General features: G+C 45.5%; 1 long non-coding RNA gene across 1 annotated transcript in view; it reads left to right on the forward strand.

Annotated features, from left to right (window-relative positions):
- Positions 1-613: 613 nt before the first annotated feature.
- The window catches only part of LOC125618844, a 99,324-nt gene continuing 74,070 nt past the window's right edge, over positions 614-25,867 (forward strand). Inside the window, exon 1 of the long non-coding RNA XR_007350224.1 lies at positions 614-712. This is a non-coding gene — a long non-coding RNA (uncharacterized LOC125618844). The remainder of the gene's footprint in view (positions 713-25,867) is intronic.

The following is a 25,867-nucleotide window of genomic DNA, read 5'->3' on the forward strand; positions in this document are numbered from 1 at the left end:
TCCATAGTTAAAGCTACATGTCAGATTCTCTTCCTCCTTCCTCTCCCCATCCCACTGTCATGGTCCTCCTCTAGGATACTTGCAGGGCATGGCCAGATTGTCTCTCCTCTCTTGATTTGTCTAATTGTTCAAGATATAGGTAGGACGGATCCATAAAATCTAAGTCCAGCCACATTCCTGGAGTTTCAGTTATGGGCCAAGAGCTGGGTGTAGCTCAGTGGTAGAGTGTTGCAAATTAATATCAGAAAAGCCATCCAAACCCAAGTCAAGCAGAATTAAGGAAGTCAAATTATAAATATCAAATCCTGAAAGAGGTTCTCAAGATGGTGGGTCAGACAATCTCTGTAGCCTAGGGTCAGTACTGTCCTAAGGTGGTAGCCCTGGACACCAGGACCCCCACAGGTCCAGGCTTCCATAACAGTGCCTTCTGCCCAGGCCATAGAGGTCCTGGGCTGTTTCTGTATTGTATTGGCTCAAACTATAGAAGACATCTGATGTCCCTGGGCTCACAGGGAGACCACACCCTCCCTCACTCTCCCCACTCCACACCCACCAGGGCATTTACATGCTGCTTCCTGGGGAAAGCCTTCCTACAAAGCAAACATAAAGCTCAGCTCTAACCTACCCTTGACTCACCAGGACTCCTCAGCTCAGCTTCTCATAATGAGGCTCTCTGCTCAGCTCCTGGGGCTGCTGCTGCTCTGGATCCCTGGTGAGGAGAGAGGGGACAGGGATGGAGAAGAGGGAGGGAAGGGAGCATTGGGCTCCCATTCTGCCCATGTGTGCTGTGTCCACATGAGGGATGCGCAGCTCTGTCCACCAGAATGAGGCAGCTGAGATCGATTAATGTGAGAGAATATTCCAGAAGGAGCAAGGGACTGGCTCTGCTCAAGTTGTCACATAATACGAAGGGGATGTTAAAGGGAATTCTAGAGAGGCTTTTAGAGCTTACTCCATTTGAGTTATTTATGTATATGAATAGTTTTAGTATATAAATCAAAAAGAGAAAAATAATTTAGTCTGAAATGTATAAAAAAGAAAAAATGCAAAAACATTTCTTAAGGTTCCTACAAAAATTTGCATTACTCTGTGATTTTTGCAGTAACCACTGGGGATATTGTGATGACCCAGACTCCTCTCTCCGAGCCTGTCACGCCTGGACAGTCAGCCTCCATCTCCTGCAGGTCCAGTTAGAGCCTCCTACACAGTGATGGAAACACGTATTTGAGTTGGGTTGTGCACAAGCCAGGCCAGGCTCCACAGGGCCTAATATATCGGGTTTCCAACCGTGTCTCTGGAGTTTCACACAGATTCAGTGGCAGTGGGTCAGGGACAGATTTCACACTGAGAATCAGCAGGGTGGAGCCTGATGATGCTGGAGTGTATTACTGTGTGCAATATCTACAGACTCCTCCCACAGTGGTGCAGACCAGAAAAAAAGACCTTCCTGCCTGGGTGGCCCAGCAGCCACATGGGCTGCTGGTCTGGGCAGCAGCACACCAGATTCTCTGATCTGTGAGAGGAGGGTGCTGGGAACTAAAGGAACAGGGTGCAGCTGAGGGCTGTGGACCATGACTGCCTAGGCCACAGCTCAGGCCACACCCATGAATGGCCCTGTCAGCTGCAGCAGCCTGGCCTGGCATGTGGAGGACAACACAGAGGTGTCCATGGATCTTCTGAATGAGCAGACAGAATGAATATGACACTGCAGGGTGAGGAGGACCTACCCTAGAGAGGACTTGGCAAAGTTAGTGAAGAGAAGAAGTGAAATGCTTGAGGTCCCTCCAAAAGCTGCCCTGTGTGAAATTCAGATTCAAACCTAATAAAACAAACAAACAAATGAAACAGTAAAATGACTTTGCCTGTAATAACTAATAAAAGGAAATTCATGAAATTGACTTATTAATTTTGCACAACATATTGTATTTCTCTCATTATTATATGTCACATTCCACAACTAAGCACTCAAGGTCACTACAGGTGAACTGGGCTGCACAAAATACCCAGAAAAGGACAGAGTAATTCCTTTTCCTTTGGGTCCTGTGGTGGTTCCTCTGTCCTTAGGGGTTCCTGGAATGAGAGAGGAGCAAGTGCTGAATCCTTTTATTGGGAAGAAACCATTTAAATGAGGCAAGGGGTCAGACTTCAGGGCATGGAGTCTAGCTTTGTGTTGTCTGCTGTCAGCACATTGACTGACATCTAGGAAGGCCACACCCAAAGGCAGACAAAAGAAGAGAACACACAAAGGGAGTTCCATGGAACCTTCTATCCCTAACAGGCAAAGAGCAGGATTACAAAGGAAACAGGTGAGTGTAACTCAACCCTAGGTTCACACCCCACAAACAGAAAAGACCAAGTCAGGAGTCATGGCACTACCCCACCAGACACAGTGATCTTTCAGATCCCAGTGGTGCATCAGGACTGGGAGGCCTGGTCACTCTATATGGTCCCCACAATTACAGGATTTAGCAGAGGTACAGGGATGATACAGACTCCAGTCACCCTGCCTGGAACCACTCGACTGCTTGCCTCCATGGGGGGAAGGATCAGAGTTGGAAAATTCACTCATAAGTCTCCCAGAGGGTGGAAGGTTGTCCAAGAGATCCTGCAAAATTTGGGTCTCTACTGCCTCAGGGCTTCCTAAAGAACCTGGCTAGATGCCTTTCAGGTCATCTCACAGTTTTCTAGTTGGGCCACCAGGACTGCTGATGCTCTGGACCCCTGGTGAGGACAGAAGGGATGAGGAAGGAGAATAGAGGGGAAGTTGAACTTTGGAATTCCCATTCCATCCAAGGGTGGGAACCTCAGGGCATCTGCCTAGCTCAGATGCTTGGGAATGACTGGAGGAAGATGGTCACTCAGGAGAGCCATTATGGTCAAGATGAATATGAAGTTGACCCAAAGGCAGAGCTGAGCTGGGAAGGTCAGCAGGAGATGCAGTGGGAGCCAAGGTGCCATCTACTGGCCACAGAAACCATAGCAGGCAGGATCCTGGGAGAGTCCCCTGGGAATGGGGGAGGTGTCCTCTGCTTTCTGACCCAGCCCCTTTCCTCTCCCTGAACACAGTACATATCCAGGGAGAATCTCAGTCTGGGATCCAGGGCTCAGCTCCTGTCCTGTCTGTCAAGGAGGCTCTATGCACTGCCCAGGTGAGCTGGATTCTCTTCCCCACACTCAACCTGAAACATTGATTTGTAATATTTTTAAAGAAATGTGAGGTAACATTCCCTGCAAGATTTTAAACTCATGTATAATTAACAAGTTACCATAAAGAAAAAACAATCATAAAGAAATGATTATTGCAAAGAAAATCAAGAAACTAGGAAAATACTTCACTCTACTTTCAAGATGTTATATTTTGTCTTCATTGTCTGAGTTCAGTTTTCCAAGTTGTCTCTGTGTTGGTGATGCCTTCTTTTGAATCTAACATTTGGTTTATTGATTCCTTCATTTTCAAGTTTTTTAAATTTTATTTATTTAATTTTTTGGTAAAAAAATTATATATTTATAAAGCTCAATAAAGCTAAGTGCAATAAAATGGGGCATGCATACATATTATAACTTTTGATCAGATTCATTATGTCCCTTTTGTAACCCTTTATTCTTTCTTTGTGTTTTCCTTGTTTTTCCTTGTTATTATAAATCTGATTTTACTTTGGTTCTCTGTTGAAGATGATGCAATGCCTGATTTAGGACCTACTCCTTTATAATTGAAAGTGGAAGTTTCTTTTAGTTTTAATGATAATATAATGTGGGGATGTAAGCTTTGGAATCAAAAACATAAAGGACATGCACACTGAAGTATCATGCGTAATACTAACCCATACACAGGAGGGCAGTGGATTCTAGAATTGAACAGTTCCTGATCTGTCCATGGAGTCTAAGGGTGATCCTGGATATGAGTTACTTCTGGAGAAATAAAGAGTTGTTCTTTTGTTTTCTCTTTCAAAGTTTGTCTTGTTGAAGAGTAATTTTTAAAGAAACCAGTTTTCTCTAACAGCTAAAAATAACCTTCAATAATCCACTCCCTTTCCAGGCCTCCTCTCCCACAGCTGCACCTAGAGGCCTCCATATACTGCAAATACAAGAGGACGGAGCCTCCTCAGCCTGGGTACCTTCATGGACTTTGTGGAGCAGCCCCTGCCTGGCCCAGGAGCACACAGCCTGAGCAAGATTCTTTGGTGCCAGGTTTGACATGTGGGAACTGGGGACATTAACATTCCCTGAGTGATATGAAGGCACAACAGAAAACCTGCATGACAGCAGTGAGAGGCCATGGTGTCCTTCTCATTTCCTATAATGGTGCTGTCTTATGAGTTAAAATAAATAATTTTTATACTTGTAAAATAGATCAGCATTTCCAGGGCTGAGGCTATGGTGTGTTTATTTGCAGGTTCATGTCGCCCTCTGGTGGGCAAGAAGTGGAACATTCTAGCACAGAATTAAATTAGAAGAATCTGGAGGTGAGACAGCTCTGTGTCCACACTGTGCCCTCTGCTCTCCACACTGATGTTCTGCAGCTCAAGGAAGACAGCTCAGCCACCTGTCCACCTCATGATAGAGACACTCACACTCAGAAAGAAGCCCAGAAAACAGCTGTCACTCCTGTGAACCCAGGAAGAGGCAAGAGCAGATAAGTCTATCCAGGTCACTCACTGAGTTCAGGCACAGCTGAGGCCAAAACCAGGTGTCAAGGGCATATCTTGGTTCCATGCTCCTTCTTCAGTCTTGACTCCAGAAAAACAGCAGGGCAAAAGGTGTCCAACATAAACTACTGTAAATACTTTTATTTTATTTCATTAGGTGACGAGGCTTCCTCTTTTTCCATATAACAACAGTTTAAAGTAAATAAATACCTTCCTCTCCCACTGTTGCCTATTGGAGCAGTTTAAAGCTTAGCTTGTAAACTTTGTCTTTTTCTCATAGCAAATAAAGAAAAATCTATGCCTGTTATCCTGTACCTGTGTGTGAACTTACACATAACACTTCTTCCATGAGACTTCCAATTACAAGGTCACTCCAGAGAGATGCTCCATGAGGTGAGGTGGCTTCCTGGTGCCCAGCTCACACCACCTAGTGAGCTACAGCTTTGCCCCCTCTAATACGAGAAGAGATATAAAGAAATCTCCTGCTAATGGCAGCACCAGCACCAGGACCAGAGTCTACAGCAGCATGCCGAGTCCACCTATGCTCTCCAGCTCACCAGCATGGTCCGGGTTTGTTCCAGAAAACTTTTCAGGCAGGGTCAGAGAGCTCCCTGAACAGCTGCAGGATCTGAAGGGGATCTTGAAAGATGAGTGCTCACTACTGCCATCAGCTGGCAACTCCTTCAAACTGCATGTTTCCCTAAAGGTGGAACATTTTCCAGGAAGGTTGCCTTCCTCTTTCTGAGGACTATGATTCTCAGCCAAGCTGCAGAGCTGCTTCAGTATCTCAGGGTGCTGAGCTATGAAAGACCCCCACCCCTTGCCTGTCCTTTGTCTTCATATTACATGCAGGAAGCAGGCTCACATAGAACATGTTTGTGCCAGGGCCAGGGCTTTGTTCATCCAACAGGATTCCTAAAGCTCTGGCCTCTAGGAGACCAACTCCTGACACCCCATGGATCTGTGCACTGCAGCAGTGCTTTCTGCTGCTGAGATGGTCTTTACCTACAGGCTTACTACTCTTCCCTCACCTTCCATCTCCTGCTGGTGACAGAGAATAGATATTTCACAAATGGAAGTATCCTTCAAAACCAAAATGCCACAATCCAAAACTTTCATTATTGATATGTCTTTGTGCACAATATATATCTTGAGTTTCTTTACAATTTTACTTTTTTAAATATTGAAATGTTTTTAGATTCATTTTAGATGTTTCATTATTGCATTAACATACAATTCATGCCAAAACCAACATTGGGACCTCCTAAAAATTGGTCTCCAAGGCAAATGCCTCCCTGGCATCAGCATAATCTGGAGCATGTGTTAGGATGCCAAGAGCACAGGTGGGTTCTAAACACCAGAGACCCCAGGCTTCATTGAAGAGGAGTCTGGCCCGGAAACAGCACCCTCCATGTGGAAGATGAAGGGATTCTGGCTCCCCCAAGGGAAAGACTGATGGTTCAAGCCCTCAAACTAGACTCCTCAGGAGACAGCTCCAGGGCTCTGAATAGGGCCAGAGCCACAGGGAACAGAGGGAAAGGTCAGTAGCACTGTGTTCTCCAAGAGGAGGCTGAGGTTCTTAGAGGAGAAAGGACTCAGTACACTGCATGGTCAGAGAGGAGGTGGAGGCAGAAGGCACCAGGGATAGAGGCCTGCTGAGGAACACCACCAGGCAGTAGCAGGGGGCAGACTGATCACTGCAGCCACCTGCAGAGCTCACCAATATCCCAGTTCTCAGGCTGTGGTTGGTGTCCTGTCCTATTTACCAAGTGGGAAACTCAGGGTTTGATCCCCAGAACTTCAAAGATAATAATAGTAATCATAATAAAGTGCCTTTCCCAACCTCATAGACCAGGCTTTTCTGAATCTGGGAGCTCAGATCCAGGCACCAGGACTTGACAGAGTGCTCCATGAGGTTCCAAACCCAGAGGTCAAGTATGTGGGAACCACAGATGTTGGCCTAGGAGGACAGAAATCTCCTAAGCTCACTGAGAAACCCGCAGAGAGCTTCGGTTAGATAGGTGACTTGTTTGGAATTTTGTTACTTACTATTATCTTGATAAGGATCTGGATTAGTTGCACAGGTTGGCTTCTCACTTGCAATCCTGCGGCCTCAGCACCCTGAGTCAGTGAGGATCCAGGTGCACGACCAAGCTCAGCTGCTTTGTTATTTTAAGATTATGCTGGTTACTGTATTAAGGAAAATATTATGAAAAACCATGGACCATCAACCACATATTTATTTGCTTCCCATGAAAAAGGATCTAACACACAAACCAGTGATTATTAAGAACTGTAGTATGTCCTTGCTGAGAGCCATAGCCAAGTAGGAATGACGCATGGCAATTTCCTTGTCAGCCTACCCAATGTTGCTTAGAGGGAGGACTCTCCATTGTGGAAATGGGCTTGCCTTGGACCCAGGTCATTTGCAGTGACATTGCATGAATGTTTGAGAGTTTTGGTTTGAAAGGTGACCCTGCTCGGGGATTAGGGTGGCTCCAAGTTTAGGGTGGATCCTGCTGGATTAGGGTGGCTCCAGGTTTAGGGTGGATTTTGCTGGGAATAGGGCGTATCCTGCTGCCTCAGGCGCCTGCTCCTTGAGTTCCTGTTGAGTTCTCACGGGATTCAGAGTGTATTTGGTACGCAGAGCCCAGTGGAGGGTGTGTATTTTCCCAGAACGTGCGACTAGAGTGCCGGTGAGAGTTTGGGAATAAAGAGTTGCTGTTTGAATCTACAAGGTGTGTGGTGGCTCGGTGATTTTGTGTCCAGCCAGACTGCGGCATGTCCTCAGGCCCTAAGCTACCTAATTCACAGATGCTATGTGAGTTTCTCCTCAGGCAACTTTCTAAGAGAGAAGTCATTACTTCCTCAATGCAGATGAGAAACTGAGGTGTGGGGAAAGTGAAGGACCCAATCCAATGTCACACACAACCCTTAACATGCAGAATCAAGTTTCTAATCATCTCTGGGAGGCTGGGGGTTGACTCGAATGCACCATGCCTCTTCCAGTTGGGAACAAACCTGGGGGCCAGAGGAGATTACAGAGAGCCCCCAGGAAGGACAGATGCCTGGGTTCCAGGAAGACATGAGCATGTGGCATCAGGATGGATCCACTGGGAAATGAGAAAGCACCAAGGTGTATGTGCCTGCAGGTCTAAGGTGGGAATCCATAGGTGAATTGACCAAGACTGATGCCTGGTTGGGCAGCCTGGGAGGCCACTCAATGACCTGTCCCCCCATCTCAGGCTCCACACCAGCCTTGCTCAGGTCAGGGACAGAGATGGGCTGGTCCCGTGGAAGGAAAACACTGAGTCAGTATGTGGAAGCAGACAGGGCCTGAGGCTGGGAGGCCATGAAGCTCTGCCAGGGAGCCTGAGGCCTCTGCTGAGGGCAAGGAGTGCCCTGTGGGTTCAGGAGAGAAGCAGGTCATATGTTCCTGAGGACTTAGTGCCTGGTGCAGCTGACACACAGGAAGATGGGGGAAGCCATTGTCATTCCTGTGCCAACTGCAGGTTACCACTTTATCCTCTGCTTACCTGTAATCACCTGATCTTATTAAAACTGATTCCTCCAAACAGCACCTGCTTCTGAATATCCAACAGGAATCCAGTCATTATGATCAGTGAAAAAAATGATAGTATGTGGACAGGATTCCAAATTGTTGGCCCCAAATCCCAGGCCTTGTACCATCCCATTCCCATGGTACTCAAACAGATATTTCAAATGAAAGATTTTGGAGACATATTCAAATAAGTTGAATTTAAGAGAGGGAGAGAGTACACATTATATCTGTCTTCATCATTGAAGCCCGTCCATCTGCACATGGAGGCAGAAGAAAGAGGATCTAAGGCCATGAAGACTGGATAGGAGGAGCTCCAATGCTGCTCTTGGAGGTGGCAATTAGGACAGTTTCCAGGACTTCTGTGCTGAAGGCCACAGAGAAATTGGGAGCTCACTCTACACCTGTGGAAAGATGACTCCGTCAGGCCACAGGCACTGGACCTGGAAGAAGACCTTGAACTTCGGCACGGAGAACTGCCTACTGACTGCTCCATTTCAGTCTTCTCTGGCTTAGCTGAGGACCCAGCCTGGACTCCTAAGGGACAGGACTGGGAAGGAACACACTGCTCAATAGGGGAGAATTTTTTGCTCAGCGACAGAAAACTAGGAGAGATATCACACTTCCATATCTCATCAGAAGCATCAGAAAACTAAACACAAGAAGCCATTGTTCCATATGGCTCATGGCAGAGGGGACCCCCAGCTCTCTGCTCTCTCTGCAGTGTGGTTAGGTTCTGCCTTCTTCTGCACAGAGCTCTTTCTGATCTGTCCACACACAAAATCCAGGCTGAACTTGAGGCTTTAAAGAAGAAGGGAATGGTGGCATTTCAGGTAAATGGATGGAAGTGGAGAACATCATGACAAGTGAAAGAGCCAGACTCTGGAAGGTGAGGGTCCCATGTAACCCTCATGAGCAAAAGCTAGAGCAAATGAAGGGTAAAGGGGGGTAAGGTGTCATAGGGGAGAAGGACGACCAGTGGCAATGGAGACAGAGATGGGGGGAAGGGGACTGGGACAGGGAGGAAATGTGGAAGGAATGCACCACATGACACCATGTGCTTGGGCACAGACACCACAGCACAGCAGTGAGCCCAGCTCTACAGAGGTCTAGAGCCCACCAATGACAAAGGAGCAGATGAATAAATAGAAGGAGGACAGGAGAGAAGAGGGAGGGGAGTGGGGATGCTTGATCTTCAGCTGAAACATGATTTCTCCTCCCTCTAGCTTCTTGTCACACTTCTGCTCTTATTTCATTCACTGGGCCAGAAAAAAGTGACATCTCAACTGTCCCTGATGCTCTTGTATTTCTGCAGGTAACATCAGACACCAGAAGTCCTTGAACTTCTTCAACTGCATGCTGTGGATGGAAGAATTTTCAGACATCAACACTTCTGAGGTGGCATTTGTCACCTTCTCTTCTCAACTGAGAGGAAGACAGCAGGATAGTCATTTCCTCACAGAAGCTGACCTGCATGCCACCTCCCTATCTATGCATCTGTGATATCTTAAGAGGGCAGGCCCTGGGCACCATGACCCCACACAGAGTGAGGTTTCCATGATGAGGCCTTCTGCCCACACCACAGGCACCCAGGGCTATTTCTCTTCTGTCTTTCCTCCAAATATAGAAGACATCTGATGTCCCTGGGCTCACAAGGAGGCCCCATCCTCCTTCACTCTCCTCATCCAGCACCCACCAGGGCATTTGCATGATGCTCCCTGGGCTGAGCCTTCCAGCAAGGCTGACATAAAAGCTCAGCTCTAAACTGGCCTTGAATTACCAGAACTTCTCACCTCAGCTTCTCAAAATGAGGCTCCCTGCTCCATTCCTGAGGCTGCTGCTGCTCTGGATCCCTGATGAGGACAGAGGGGATGAGGAGAGAGAACGGGGAGGGTGGGGAGCCCTGGGCCCCTATTCTGCCCATGTGTGTTCTGTCCTCATGCGGAATGTGAAGGTCTGTCCTCCAGGATGAGGCAGCTGAGGTCAATCAAAGTGAGAGAGTATTCCAGAAGGAGCAAGGTACTGGCTCTAATGAAAGTTGTCACATAATACACAGGGGATCTTGAAGGGAACTCTAGAGAGGCTCTTAGAGCTTACTAATTGGAGTTCTTTATGTTTATGAATAGTTTTAGTGTATAAATCAAAAACAAAAATTAATTTAGTCTGAAATATACAAAAAATTGGGAAAACTTTTCTTTAAGTTTCTGCATAAACCTTGCATTACTCTGTGATTTTTTACAGGAACCAATTGGGATATTGTGAGGACCCAGAGTCCTCTCTCTGAGCCTGTCACCCCTGGACAGCTAGCCTCCCTCTCCTGCAGGTCCAGTCAGAGCCTCCTAGGTAGTAATGGAAACACCTATTTACATTGGGTTGTGCACAAGCCAGGCCAGGCTCCATGGAGTTCTAATATATGGGGTTTCCAACCACTACACAGGGATCTCAGACAGGTTCAGTGGCAACGGGTCAGGGACAGATTTCACACTGAAAATCAGCAGGGTGGAACCTGACAATGCTGGAGTCTACTACTGCTGGCAAGAGATACAAGCTCCTCCCACAGTAATGCAGCCCCTAACAAAAACCTCCCTGCCTGGGTGGTCCAGCTGCCACATGAGATCTGGTCTGGGCAGGAGCACAGCAGATTCTCTGCCCTGTGAGAGGAAGGTGCTGGGAACTCAGGGAACAGGTACAGCTGATGGCTATGGACAATGACTGCCTGGGCCAGAGGTCACCACACCCATGAGTGGCCCTGTCAGCTGCAGCAGCCTGGCCTGGCATGTGGAGGTCAACACAGAGGTGTCCAGGAACCTTCTCAATGAGCAGCCAGGATGAGTGTGGACACTGCAGGATGAGCAGGACCTGGGCAATGGGCAAGACCTTGGCACAGGTAGTGGATACAGCTAGAAAAATGATAGAGGTCCTTTCAGTTTCCAAAAGCTGTTCCTTATGAAATTGGGATTCAATCCTAATCACATAACACATAAATGACTTAGCCTACAATAATTAATAAAAGGAAAACCACAGGAATGGCTTATAAAGCTGATACTCCATCTTGCCTTACCCTTGTTATTCCAGAATCCAGCAGAGACACAGGGATGATACAGACTCAGTCACTCTGCCTTCACCCCTAGATTGACTTTGTCCATCTTGGGAAGGATAAAAGTTGGAAAAGTAAATCATAAGTCTCCAGAGGGTAGAAGGTTGTCCCTTGGGCCCTGCAGACTCTGGGTCTCTACTGCCTCCATGACTCCTAAAGGTCCTGGCTAGATGCTCCTCTGGTCATCTCACATGATCCCAGGCAAAGCAGCAGGGCACAGATGAGCTTCCAAAAGGGGGTTCTGTTCTCCTCAGATGCATGGAGATGAAGTAACAAAGATGGTCACTCAGAGAGCCCTTATGGTCCAGGGGAAAATGATGTTGACCTAAAGGCAGAGCTGGGTGGGAAGGTCAGCAGGAGATGCAGTGGGAGCCCATTTGCAAACCACTGGGCACAGAAACCACAAGCAGGTAGCACCTTGGGCAGAGTCCCAGGGAAATGGGGGAGGTCCCCTCTGCTTTCTGACCCAGCATCTTTCTCCTCCCTTACCAGAGCACATGTCCAGGGAAATCCCCAGGCTGGTTTTGAGGGCACATCTCCTGCTCCATCTGCTAAGCAGGCTCCACACTACTGCCCAGGTCACCTGGACACTTTTCCACATGCTCCACATTAATCAACTTCTGCAACACACACTTGCCATATTTTTTTAAAGAAATGTGAGGTAACAGTCCCTGCAAGAGTACAAATGCCTGTATAATTAAAAAGGTATCATGAGGAAAAACAGTAACTAGGAAACTGATTAATTCAACAAAATCAAGAAGGTAGGGTAATGGACCACAATATAGATGGCAAATAAAATCAATAAATGAAAAGATGCCAGATTTAGACCCAGCATTTCCCATAATTTCCTTACATTTTAAGTATAATTTTAGAAATATGAACATCACTGGAATCAGAGCTGCATGGTAGATATACAATATGCACTTCAGGTTAAGAGTGTGAGGTGACTGACTGAGAATAACGACCAAAGCACACACCATGCCAGACCAGCTAAGGACACCGCCTTGGGCCTTAAGCATGAGTCCAACAGAAACACCTCGTGACAGCAGAAGATCAGTGCACCAGTAATCTCTTCGAGTGCTGAGCCTAGATGGACCCAGATGGATCCCGATGCTGGCAGGAGAGAGCAGAGCATTCCAGCCAGCAGGTAGGAGCCACCTCCAGCAAAGGCTGAGCCAACCGAAAACTCAAAACCTCCTCTGGAGCCAACCTGGGAAGTGACGCCAGGGGCCAGCCACTGAACAAGACTGGGGAGAAAGAGGGCAGATTCAGAGGATCACACTCAAAAGGACAGGAATCTCTAAGAAACAGGGACAGAGGCAGGAAACATGAACTGTTATTGACAAGTGGCTGGAGGCTCAACCTGGACACTGGGAGAGTTACAAGCTCCAGGTCACCCCATCAGGGGACAGCCCCAAACTCTCATGAGCTGTAACTCACGGAACCCACAAGCAAGTCACAGAAACAGCCCCATGATTCACCAGGGGAAAGGGAAAGCACCAATTATTAAATGTGCCAGAGCATGTTGCTCTTCTTCAAAAGGATCAGGAAAAGACTAGCCCAGGGGTGGAATCAGAGGAGCAGCACTGCCCAGCATGCAGGAGCCCTGTGCTCGATCCAAAAACCACAGAAAAAGACAGAGACCAAGTCACAGGATGAGGCAGAATTTCCTCTCTTTACCACCACAGGATCAGAGGCCTGTTCCCAGCAGCCCCTCTGACACAGTGGGTCATGTTCTACTGTCAGGAAAACAGTGTGAGCCCTGTGAAGAGACTGAGCAGCATCAGAACCAGAACCAGACCCATCAGGAATGATGGACTCTCACACAGAGGAATCAAGACTCTGTGCAAAGCTCTATGAATGAGAAAAACTCTTCACCTGACATCATCCTCCAGCATGGCCTGTATCTGAGCTTCACCATAAAGATCCTGGAAACAGCTGTCCTTGGTCACCATGCTCAAAACTTGCATTCAGTTCTGTTTCAAGGTGCTACCTCACCATGTCACTGAAACTCCTGCTCAAGGGCACCTGAGACCTGCCCACTCCAGTGGCCACACCAATGCTCATCTTACAAGACCCACCAAGTCACTTAGCACCTCAGAACACACTCCTCCTCCAGGCACTTTCTTCCTGAGCCTCAGGACATCACTCTCACCTGCTGGACCTGTCCGCCTTTGAGCTCAGGTCTCATTGCAAAGTCCTCATGTATAAACAGTGGGCAGAAGGGCTGAGTCTGCAGGATACTTGCAAAGCCATTAGCAAATAAGAAAGCAAAAATCCTGTACTGCAGAGGTGGGGGGAGTATTGGTTATAATTTAAGACATAAAAATACCAGAAAGTATAGATTGGGGAACAAAAAACACAGAACTCAACATAGAAGTTCAAAGAATCCAATCTACTCAATGATGGAAGGAGGGGATTACTTTAAATCAAATTGATTTTTATAGGTTTAATTGTACAGAAATGACAGGCTAAGTACATAAATTAAAATACATATTATACATGTATATATATATATATATATATATATATATATATATATATATATACAGAGAGAGAGAGAGAGAGAGAGAGAGAGAGAGAGTTCAGAAATGTGAGGAAATATATATCAATACATTGACTTTTAAGAAATGATAGGCTATATATACAGGCTGAAATACCAGATAGATAGGTAGGTAGATAGATAGATAGATAGATAGATAGATAGATAGATAGACAGACAGACGAAGTTCAGCAATCATAGGAAATATATTTGAGTTGAGTTTTTCAGAAGTGACACCTAAAATCAAGAATTCCTGTATAATAATTTAAAAGCTAAAAACACAACAAAATATAGAAAAAAATGTGGAAATGAAGGGACAGAGGGAGGGAGGATGGAAGATTGAGGAAATTGTAAAAAAAAGAAAGAGAAACAAAGGGAAGTGACAACCTTGGGGCCAGTTTCCATCCCCTGTGACCAGGACAGGCCTGAGCTGCAGCCACCTTGACCCTAAGGCTGTGACAGCAATGCCCACACTAGAGCTCAGGACCTGGCTCTGCAGCCACAGGCAGAAGGCAGCCCAGAACCTACTCCTGGGAGCCCTGCAGGGCCCCACTCAAGCCAGGAATCAGGCTCTCAGCAAGGGTCAGTGTGACCAAGACCCTGGACACCATCCTCCCAGGACAGCAAGGACTGCAGCAGGCTCTGAGTAAGCATGGAGGGGAGGGAGAAGAAGGATCCCCTGGGAAGTGGAGCTACCTCTCACCCTGCCAAGGCTGCTATTCCAAGGTGCATGTTAGAGAGGGGAAGGGCCACCAGCCTGCCTCAGTTACAGCCTCACTGCTGAGCGGCCACATGGAGCCTCGGAGGAGGCACAGCCACCCCAAGACCTCTTGAATCCTCACATAGTCCTGTAAGGCCAAAGACCACAGAGTTGGTAGTTCTGAACCCAAAATCAGAAGGATCACTTGAGTAGGAATGAAAACTATAAACATGATGGAGAGGAGAGTCATCCCAAATGTCAGATTTGGAGCTGTGAAAGCACATTGAAATAACAAATTATAAAATGACATGATGGGCAAAGACATGGAACTAAAACCATAAAACACATTAATAAACCAAATATTATTGACATTCGAGGACATTTCATATCCAAAGCAAACCGTTTAACATTTCATGAAATTTTAGCATTAAACCAGAAATGTTATTAATATCCAAGTAAATTTTAATATTTTCATTTATCAGGTGGTCAATTACTTTTACCCAATAGAAATAATATGGTGACATCACTTTTTTCTTTATAAAACACTAAAATCAATGCTTATAATCAATCAGATTCACACTTTACATGTGGGCTGGTGACTTAGCATAGTTGCTAGAGTACTGCCCTCACATGCACAAGGTGTTCGGTTAAAAAAAAAGAAAAAAGAGAGAGAGAGAGAGAGAGAAAGGAGATTCATAGTCCATCAGCTTCTGTAATAGGAGTGCCCCACAGTCCATGGCAGGAGGACATTCCCATATTCCCAAGGATAGAATTTGAAAGATGAGCAAATCTCCCTGAACTACACACTTCCTACCAATTTGTTCAGCCCTCTGGACCCTGTCAAACACAAAAATTTTGGTTTCTTCCTCTCAAGGGAACTCCAAAAATTTTCTTTCATTTTACTTACTTCTGCTCATTAAAAAACACAGAGAACCCCACCTCCAAAATCCAGAAGTACCACCATGCAAACCCACTTGCTCCTCATGGTGTTCTCAAGGAAGCTGGCACTAGGGACAGGGTTTTATTGGTACTAGAGAAACCATGACAGGGGCCTTGGCTGGTCACGGCCCACACACCGACTTCCCCATTGTGTGGAGGGAGTGTCAGGACATGGACTGTCTGGAAAAGCAGCACAGCCTTTTTGGCCAAAACAACACAGGCTCACTCTGTCCCAGCCAGGGAAGAAGGAGCCTGAAATCCATGTCCCAGTGCAGTGGGCCAAGAACCCTCTCACCAGTGACCCACTGGAGCAAGGCCCAGGAGATCATCAGTGCAGATGCAATCACCCTGATATGAGAAGAACCTGGACTGAGTCCTCTTCTACTAAGGAAATCTCCTGTTCAACCCAGGACTTGTGACACCTGCTGCCCAGTGACTCTGAAAGAAAATAGCTGCAGGGGAAATAAATGCTCTCTCCTCAGTGAGAAAGAACTAAGGTAGAATGCTACCCCTTGTCCATTCTGCCCAGTGGCCACAAGGGGTTCTTCCCTGAGGAAGTGATGGGAAGACTCTGAGTGTCACACACATGAAGATGACCAAGACAGAATGTCCACGAGTTTGCAAACCTTTCTCCCAGGAATATCACACCCACTGCCTCAGGTGGACAAGTCCCTTCTCCTCTTGCCTTCACAAGGCTGCTGGATCTTCAGCCAACACAGGTTCTTTCTCCACCATCTTCTTTTGAACCTTCTGCCCTTATTGCATTCACTAGGCCAGGAAAAGCTGCCATTGAACATTGTCCCTGACACTCTCCTTTTTCTCCAGGTAGCAGCAGACACAGAAGCTCTGAAGCTGGCTCAACTGCCTATGGTTGCTGGAAGAAAATCCATTGATGGATCCTTGTCAGGTGGCATTGTCACCTTCTCTCCTTAGCTCTGAAGGAGCCCTCCAGTTGGCATTCCTTACCTAGAGGCTGACCTGGAGACAACCTCCCTAGCTTAGGGTCAGTACTGTCCTAGGGTGGCAGCCCTGGACACCATGACCCCCACAGATCCAGGCTTCCATGACAGGGCCTTCTACCCAAGCCACAGAGAGCCTGGGCTGCTTCTCTATTGTATTCCTTCCAATTGTAAAAGACATCTGATGTCCCTGGGCTCACAGGGAGGCCCCTCCCTCCCTCACTCTCCCCACCCAGCACCCACCATGCTGCTCCCTGGGGAGGGCCTTCCTGCAAGGCTGACATAAAAGCTCAGCTCTAAACTGCCTTTGACTCACCAGGATTCCTCAGCTCAGCTCCTGGGGCTGCTGCTGCTCTGGATCCCTGGTGAGGACAGAGGGGATGGGGAAGGAGAAGTGGGAGGGATATGAGCCCTGAGGCCCCCATTCTGCCCATGGTTCTCTGTCCTCTTGAGAGATACAAATCTTGGCCTCTAGAATGTGCCTGCACTGGTTAGGTCTGTGTGAGAGAGGAACATTCCAGAATGAGCAAAGACCTGCCTGTGATGAAAATTGTCTCAAGAAAAGAGGGGGATGCTATAGGTTAATTCTCCAGAGTCACTTATGGCTTAGAAAACTTGATTCCTTTCTTAAAAACTGATATTTAGGCCACATAAATCAAAATCACAAATATTACTTTTATGGAAATATATAAAGAAATACAAATATGTCTCATAATTCTTGACAATAATCATGCTTTTCTCTTTTTCCAGGAACCAGTGGGGATATTGTGATGCACCAGACTCCTCTCTTTGAGCCCATCACCCTGAGACAGCCAGCCTCCGTCTCCTGCAAGTCCAGTCAGAGCTTCATAGATAGTGCTGGAAACACCTATTTGAGTTGGGTTGTGCACAAGCCAGGCCAGGCTCCACAGGGCCTAATATATAAGGTTTCCAACCAGTACACTGGAGTCTCAGACAGGTTCACTGGCAGTGGGTCAGGGACAGATTTCACACTGAGAATCAGCAGGGTGGAGCCTGAGGATGCTGGGGTGTATTACTGTGTGCAACTTACACAAGCTCCTCCCACAGTGGTACAGCCCAGAACAAAAACCTCCCTCCCTGGATGGCCCAGCTGCCACATGAACTGCTGGTCCAGGCAGCAGCTCAGCAGATTCTCTGACCTGTGAGAGGAAGGTGCCAGGATCTCAGGGTACAGGGTGCAGCTGAAGGCTGTGAACCATGACTGCTTGGGTCACAGCACAGGCTACACCCACGAATGGCCTTGTCATCTGCAGCAGCCTGGCCTGGCATGTGGAGTACAACACAGAGGTTTCCAGGCCCCTTCTAAATGAGCAGACAGAATAAGGGTGGACACTGCAGAGGGAGCAGGACCTGGGGCCTGGGCAGGACTCTGGAACAGGAAGAGTGATGGGTAGGAAACTTCTCAAGGTCTTCCTTGTGCTTGCAAATGCTGTTCTTTGTGAAATTGGGTTTCAAACATCATCACAAACCAGGAAAAGTGATATATCCTATCATGATTAATGACTTGAAAATGTTTTGTTAAGCTGGCCCTCAACTTTGCATTTCTCTTAGTATTCCAGGATCCAGCAGGGACACAGGGATGATACACACTCCAGTAACCCTACCTGTAACACCTGGACTACCTGCCTTTATTTCTGGAAGGATCAAAGTCAAATAATACATTTCTAAGTCTATTAATTGGTCAAATCTGTGCCCTGGGTCCCTGCAGGTGCAGGGGAAGTTGACATCATACATACTCTGGGTCTCTACTGACTTCATGATTCCTAAAGGTCCTAGATAGATGCCCCCTCATGTCATCTCACATGATCCTAGGCAGGCTGGAAGGGCATAGATGATCTTCCAATAGGGGATTCTGCCCTCCTAAAATGCCTGGGCATGACTTGAGGGAGAGTGTCACCCACTGGAGACTTTATGGTCAAGGTGAAGTTGATGTTGACCCAAAGGCAGAGCTGGACTGAAAAGGTCAGCAGGAGATGCAGTGGGAGTCCAGGTGCAAAACATTGGCCCACAGCAACCACAAGGAAGCAGAATTCTGGGAGAGTCCCAGAAAAACCAGGAGGTAATCTTTGCTTTCTGACTTTTCCCCTCCCTCAGCACAGCACATGTCCAGGGAGAATCCCAGGCTGGTGTTGAGGGGTCAGCTCCTGTCCCATCTGTTAAGGAGGTTCCATGCAACTGCCTGGGTCATCTGGACTCTATTTGGCATGCTCTTCCATTGATCTACCCTTGCCACATAAATTTGAAATGTTTTTAAAAGAAATGTGAGTGAACAATCCCTACAAGATTATAAATGCATATATAATTAAGAAGTTCACATGAGGAAAATCAATAATTTAGATACCAAAAAACCAAAAAAGGAAATCAAGAAAGCAGGAAAATGGGTCTTAATACAAAAGAGAAAATAGATACATTCAATGAAAGGATGCCAGATTTGGCCACAGCTTTCCAAGTAATTTTATAATACTTTAAGTAAAATTTTAGAAAAATAAAAAGCATTGAAATAAAAATTGTATGCCGTTGTAAAATACACACATAGGGTAAGAGTGTAAGCTGATTGAAAGAGGGAATAACACAATACACATCATGCAAGGATGAGCTAAGGACACTGGCCTGGACCACAAACAGGAGACAAACTGGGACACCCCATGACAGCATAAGGGTCAGAGCACCAGGAATCTCTTCCAGTAGTGACTTTAGATGGACCCAGATGGACCCTGAGGCTGGCAGCAGAGAGCAGAGCATTCCAGCCAGCAGGTGAGAGCCATCTCCAGCAAAGGCCGAGTCAACTGAAAACTCAACACCTCCTCTGGAGCCCACCAGGGAAACAAGGCCAGGGGCCAGCCACTGCCCAAGACTGGGGAGAAAGAGGGCAGATGCAGAGGATCACACTCATCAGAACAAACAGGTGCAGGAAGGAGCCACTAAGAAACAGGGACAGGGACACAAAATCTGAACTGTAATTGACAAGTTGCCGGAGACTCAGCCTAGATAACAGAATAGTTACAAACCCCAGATCACCCCATCACGGGGAAGCTCCTGTAAGCTCTACCTCCAGGAGCTCAGAAGAATCTCTCAAAAAGAGCCCCACAATTTAGCAGGGGAAAGGAAAAGCACCAATTCTGAAATAGGCCAGAGCATTCTGTTCTTCAGAAAGGTCTGCTCTCAGGGGAAGTTGGTTAACCAAGCCCAGCCTGAGGGTTCTATCAGAGCCTGCTGACCCGCAGCAAGGAAAACATCCCACTCTGCCCACTGCTAGCCCTGCACATAGGAGAAGACATGGACTAACTTCCGCCACAACAGCCAGACCCCCTGAACAAAGGAGGAAGATGACAGCCTTCTTGAACCTCAGACCCCAAGCTGCACACTCAGTAATGAGCCCATGGCTGGGGAGGAGCTCAGAGGAGTTGCACTGTCCAGACATGGGAGCCCTGGGCTCAATGCCAGCACACAGAACAGGACAGAGACCAAGTCACAGGACCAGGGAGCTTTTTCTCTCTTTACCACCACAGGATCAGAGGCCTGTTCCAAGCCACCCCTCTGAGCCAGTGGGCCATGTTCTACTGTCAGGAAAACAGTGTGAGGTTCTGAAAGCCCAAGGAGCCCTGTGAGGAGACTGAACAGCATCAGAACCAAAACCAGACCCAGAAGGAATGATGGACCCTCACACAGAGGAGTCAAGACTCTGGGCAAAGCTCTATGAATGGGAAATTCTCTTTACTCAACATTGCCCTTTACCATGGCCTGTCTCTTAGCTTCATCATAAAGACCCTGGAAGCAGCTGTCATTGGTCACAATCCTCAAAACTTGTACTCAGTTCTGTTTCAGGTTTCCCCATTCAAGGGTCTACCCCACGGTGTCACTGAAACTTCTGCTCAGTATCACCTGAGACATCCACATTGCCCAGTCCAGTGTCCACACCAATCCTCATCCTACTAGTCCCACCAATGTCATTTAGCACCTCAGAGAACACTCCTCCTCCTCCAGGCACTTTCTTCCTGAGCCTCAGGACATCACTCTCTCCTGCTGCTCCCCCTCCCACTGCCCCATCCCAATCACCTTCCTGGCCCTCCCTCTCCACCTGACCCAGAACTCAAGCCCTGCGCCTCTGCTCTGTGCAGCCCTCACTGCAGTGGTCATCAGAATTTATTCCCCAGGGCTGAACTCACCCCTGAACCCCAGGCTCAAACACTCTGTGGGCTACTTGGCAACACACTGCCAGTATAATGCACATGGCCAGCCCCAATGTCCAGAGCCAAATGCCTCATCTTCTCCCCAAGGTCACTCTCCCCACAGTCCTCTCTCTAGGACAAATGACAACTCCACCCTGCTAGCTTCTCAAAGCAAGATCTCAGAGTCATCTTGGATCTCCTTCTCTCATGTCCCTTGACCTAACCACAGCAGGCTATTCACCTCCATCTCCAAAATGCATCCAAAACTGCTCCCCCTACTTTAATCACCCTGCCCCAAGGACCCACCAGGCCCACCTGGGTGTTGGCAATGGCCTCCTAACTGTGCCCTCTCCTGTCCTTGATGTGCTGAATGAACCTATTCCCTTGTCCAGTCACTCACAGCTGACCTCTGACTGTTTCTCATAGGTGTTGTGAAGAATTTTACTTGATCTTGGCAGTGTGATCATCTTTATCAGTTGGTGACCTGGTTCTCTTGAGTAAATACACAACAGGAGGATTGTGAGTCAAAGAGTACTTCTATTATTAGTTAGTTTAGAAACACCTTTTTCAGTTGGGTTGTGCACAACCCAGGCCAGGCTCTACTCTATAAAAGTCCAAATACCCAAATTTTGTCTTCACCCTGTGAGCCCTCCGTGGAATGAATTAAAAAGAGGAGAACTCTCAGAGAGAAAGGAGGCAGGAGACTTTGGAGCTCTATGAGAGGGGAGCAGCTGGGCAAAGTCTCCCTGTCCATGGCCTGGGGGGAGGGTAGAGGCTGAGGCTGAGCTCTGAGGGAGGAGCACTGTGGTGCTGCTGACAGGGACAATCTCTCTTGTCTTCAGCCTGGGAGAATAAAATCAGATGGGGACAGTGAAACCTGTCCCAGACCCACTGCCCCTGAACATATGTGGGACCCCAGCTCCCCAGGTAGATGCCCAGGAGAGGAGCAGACTGGGAGACTGTCCTGGCTTCTGCTGGTGCCAGGCCAACCATCCTTCTGGTTGGACAAGAGACTCTGGATGGCTTCACATGATAGTAAATCTAACCATAAAAATGAGGGATAAGCCCAAACCGGAGGAGGAAGCCCAGCACTGCCCCGCGTGCTAGTCTAGAGGAAGCCCATCAACCCTTAAAACCCATCAAACGGGGTGTGGCTACCAGCACGGTTCTGTGGCTAATCCAGGTACCTGGTTTCTAACTCCCCCACCCTTAGCTGCGATAACTCAAAATATTTCCCACAAGCTTTTGGGGGTTGTAGTTATCAACTCAAAACAACAACTGTACAAGCACCTGGTTTCCATCTCAGAGACTAGAGTAGGGAAGACACAGGTGGAAGCTCATTTCCTTTCACACTGGCTATACCCACCACCTTGAACACAGAGGCTCAAACTAGGAATAGACAATGCCACCTACTGGAAGCAAGGAAAACAGTGTTCTGAGAGACTTTTTTTCTCTTTTTTTTTTCTTCTCTCACTTTCACAACTTCAACATGTGAAACCAAGAACTGTACATGAACAACCGAATTACCAAATTAATATAATATAGAGGAATTGTGTATACCCCACCTTCCCCCCATTTTTTTTCTTTATTTCTATCTTACCTTCCTTTTCCTTTTCCTTCTCTCTTATTTCTCTTTTCTTCCTTGTTTTTTTTTTCTTTTCTTCATTCGTGTTCCCTCTATCCCACTTTCAACCTCCTAACTTTTGCTATCTATACATAGGGTAACTATCTAAATACAGGTAGGAGGTTGAGTCTACACATTCTTCCATAAATTACCAGTCTATTGGTTAGAGTTCTCCAAAGTTGCTAAGTTAGTTTAACCTCATACCCTCACTCCTTTCCCTCTAAGTATATCATCCTTCATCTGAAAGTAATTTTTCTATATGCCCCCAGATATGGTATGCCTTTTATGAAACTAATGACTATATTCTTAAATAATAATTAAAAACCAATATCTATAGACTTAGAATCTAACTATAAATGTATTAATAATGAAAACTTGTGCTTAGATGATGTACTGTTGATATTGGGAAGTGTTAACATTGCCTTTCTCCACAAAAGAGGGATTTTGGAGCTATACAAGAACAATATAAATATATAAAGGGAAAACCATTAACACAACAGTTTCACAAAGCTAGAAAGAAACATGAGCAGTATGAAAAGACAAGGAAAGAAAGAACCACAAACAATGCAGGTCAATTCAACATTAGATGAGGTAACATCTGCAGCTGATGGAATTTCAGATAAAGAGTTCAGGATATATATACTTCAGATGATCTGGAGTATCAAGGAAGACATTATACAGCAAATTCAGACGATGAAGATCACTTTGACAATGAATTACATAAACAAATCCAAGAAGCAAAAGATCAACTCTATAGGGAGATAGAGGATATAAAAAACAAACAAGGAGATATCCTGTAAATGCAGGAAACAATAAACCAAGTTAAAAACTCAAATGAGAGTATTACCATCAGAGTAGAACACTTAGAAGATAGAACATCCGACAACGAAGACAAAGTTTTTCGCCTTGAAAAGAACATAGACATCTCAGCGAGAATGTTAAGAAATCATGAGAAGAAATCCAAGAATTATGGGATAACATAAAGAAACCAAACCTAAGAGTTATTGGGATACAAGAGGGTATAGAGGTCCAAACCAAGGGAATGAGCAACTATTCAATGAAATAATACTAGAAAACTTCCCAGACATAAAGAATGAAAAAGAAATCCAAATACTAGAATCCTACAGGATACCGAATGTACAAAATCATAACAGATCCACACCAAGACACATAATAATGAAGATGCGCAACATACAGAATAAGGAGAGAATCTTAAAAGCCACAAGAGAGATGAAGCGGATTACATTTAGGGGTAAACCAATCAGGATAGCTGCTGATCTTTCAACACAGACTCTGAAAGCTAGAAGATCCTGGAACAACATATTTCAAATGCTGAAAGAAAAAGGGTTCCAACCAAGAATCATGTATGCAGCAAAATGAAGCTTCAGGATTGAAGATGAAATAAAAATCTTCCACAATAAAAAATAAATAAAAGAATTTGCAGCTAGAAAACCAGCTCTTCAAAACATCCTTGGAAAAACATTACAGGAAGAGGAAATGAAAAATAACAATGAAAACCAACAATGGGAGGTAGTACAGTAAAGGAAAAACTAATCATAGAGGAAAAACAAATCATGTTAAGTAACATACATAATCAAATATGGCTGGAAATATAAACCATATCTCAATAGTAACCCTAAATGTTAATGGCTTAAATGCACCAATCAAAACACATAGGCTAGCAGAATGGATTTAAAAAAAGATCCAACAATATGCTGCCTACAGGAGACTCATCTGATAGGAAAAGACATACACAGACTGAAGGTGAAAGGTTGGGAAAAATCATACCCCTCATATGGACCCCGGAAGCAAGCAGGGATGTCCATACTTGTATCAAATAAAATAGACTTTAAGCCAAAGTTAATCAAAAGCGATAAACAAGGACAGCACATACTGCTTAAGGGAACCATACACCAACAAGACTTGACGACCATTAATATATATGTCCCAAACAATGGTGCAGCTGCGTTCATCAAACAAACTCTTCTCACTTTCAAGAGTCAAATAGACCTCAACACAATAATCATGGGAGATTTTAGCACACCTCTCTCACCACTGGACAGATCTTCCAAACAAAAGTTGAATAAAGAAACCATAGAGCTCAATAATACAATTAATAATTTAGACTTAATTGATATATACAGAATATACCACCCAACATCAAGTGGATACACTTTCTACTCAGCAGCACATGGATCCTTCTCAAAAATAGACCATATATTATGTCACAGGGCAAATCTTAGCAATTACAAAGGAGTAGAGATACTAGCATGCGTTTTATCTGATCATAATGGAATGAAATTGGAAATCAATAATAAAATGAGAAAGGAAGAATTCTACATCACATGGAGATTAAACAATATGCTACTGAATGAACAAAGGGTTACAGAAGACATCAAAGAGGAAATTAAAAAATTCTTAGAGGTAAATGAAAACTCAGACACAACATATCGAAAGCTCTGGGACACTATGAAAGCAGTACTAAGAGGAAAATTCATTTCATGGAGTTCATTCCTTAAAAGAAGGAAAAGTCAACAAATAAATGACCTCAAACTACACCTCAAAGCCTTAGAAAGAAGAAGAACAAATCAGCAGCAAATACAGTAGAAGGCAAGATATAATTAAAATCAGAGCTGAAATCAATAAAATCGAAACAAAAGAAACAATCGAAAAAATTAACAAAACTAAAAGTTGGTTCTTTGAAAAAATAAATAAGATTGATAGACCACTAGCCACGCTAACAAAGAGAAGAAGAGAGAGAACCCAAATTACTAGCTTACGGGATGAAAAAGGCAACATCACAACAGACAATTCAGAAATACAGAAGATAATTAGAAATTATTTTGAAACCCTATACTCTAATAAAATAGAAGATAGTGAAGGCATAGATAAATTCCTTAAGACATATGAGCTACCCAGATTGAGTCAGGATGATATAAACAACCTAAACAGACCAATATCAAGTGAGGAAATAGAAGAAGCCATCAAAAGACTACCAACCAAGAAAAGCCCAGGACCAGACGGATATACAGCAGAATTTTACAAGACCTTTAAAGAAGAACTAATACCAATACTCTACAATCTATTTCAGGAGACAGAAAAAGAGGGAGAACTTCCAAATTCATTCTATGAGGCCAATATCACCCTGATTCCCAAACCAGATAAAGACACCTCAAAAACATATCCAAAAAAATTGTACACCATGATCAAGTAGGATTTGTCCCTGGGATGCAAGGCTGGTTCAATATACGGAAATCAATAAACGTTATTCACCACATCAATAGACTTAAAGATAAGAACCATATGATCATCTCGATAGATGCAGAAAAAGCATTCGACAAAGTACAGCATCCCTTTATGTTCAAAACACTAGAAAAACTAGGGATAACAGGAACTTACCTCAACATTGTAAAAGCTATATATGCTAAGCCTCAGGCTAGCATCATTCTAAATGGAGAAAAACTGAAGGCATTCCCTCTAAAATCTGGAACAAGACAGGGATGCCCTCTCTCACCACTTCTATTCAATATAGTTCTCGAAATACTGGCCAGAGCAATTAGACAGACAAAAGAAATTAAAGGCATTAAGATAGGAAAAGAAGAACTTAAATT

Source organism: Marmota marmota, unplaced genomic scaffold, assembly GCF_001458135.2.
Source record: "Marmota marmota marmota unplaced genomic scaffold, marMar, whole genome shotgun sequence".
Taxonomy (NCBI): Eukaryota; Metazoa; Chordata; class Mammalia; order Rodentia; family Sciuridae; genus Marmota; species Marmota marmota.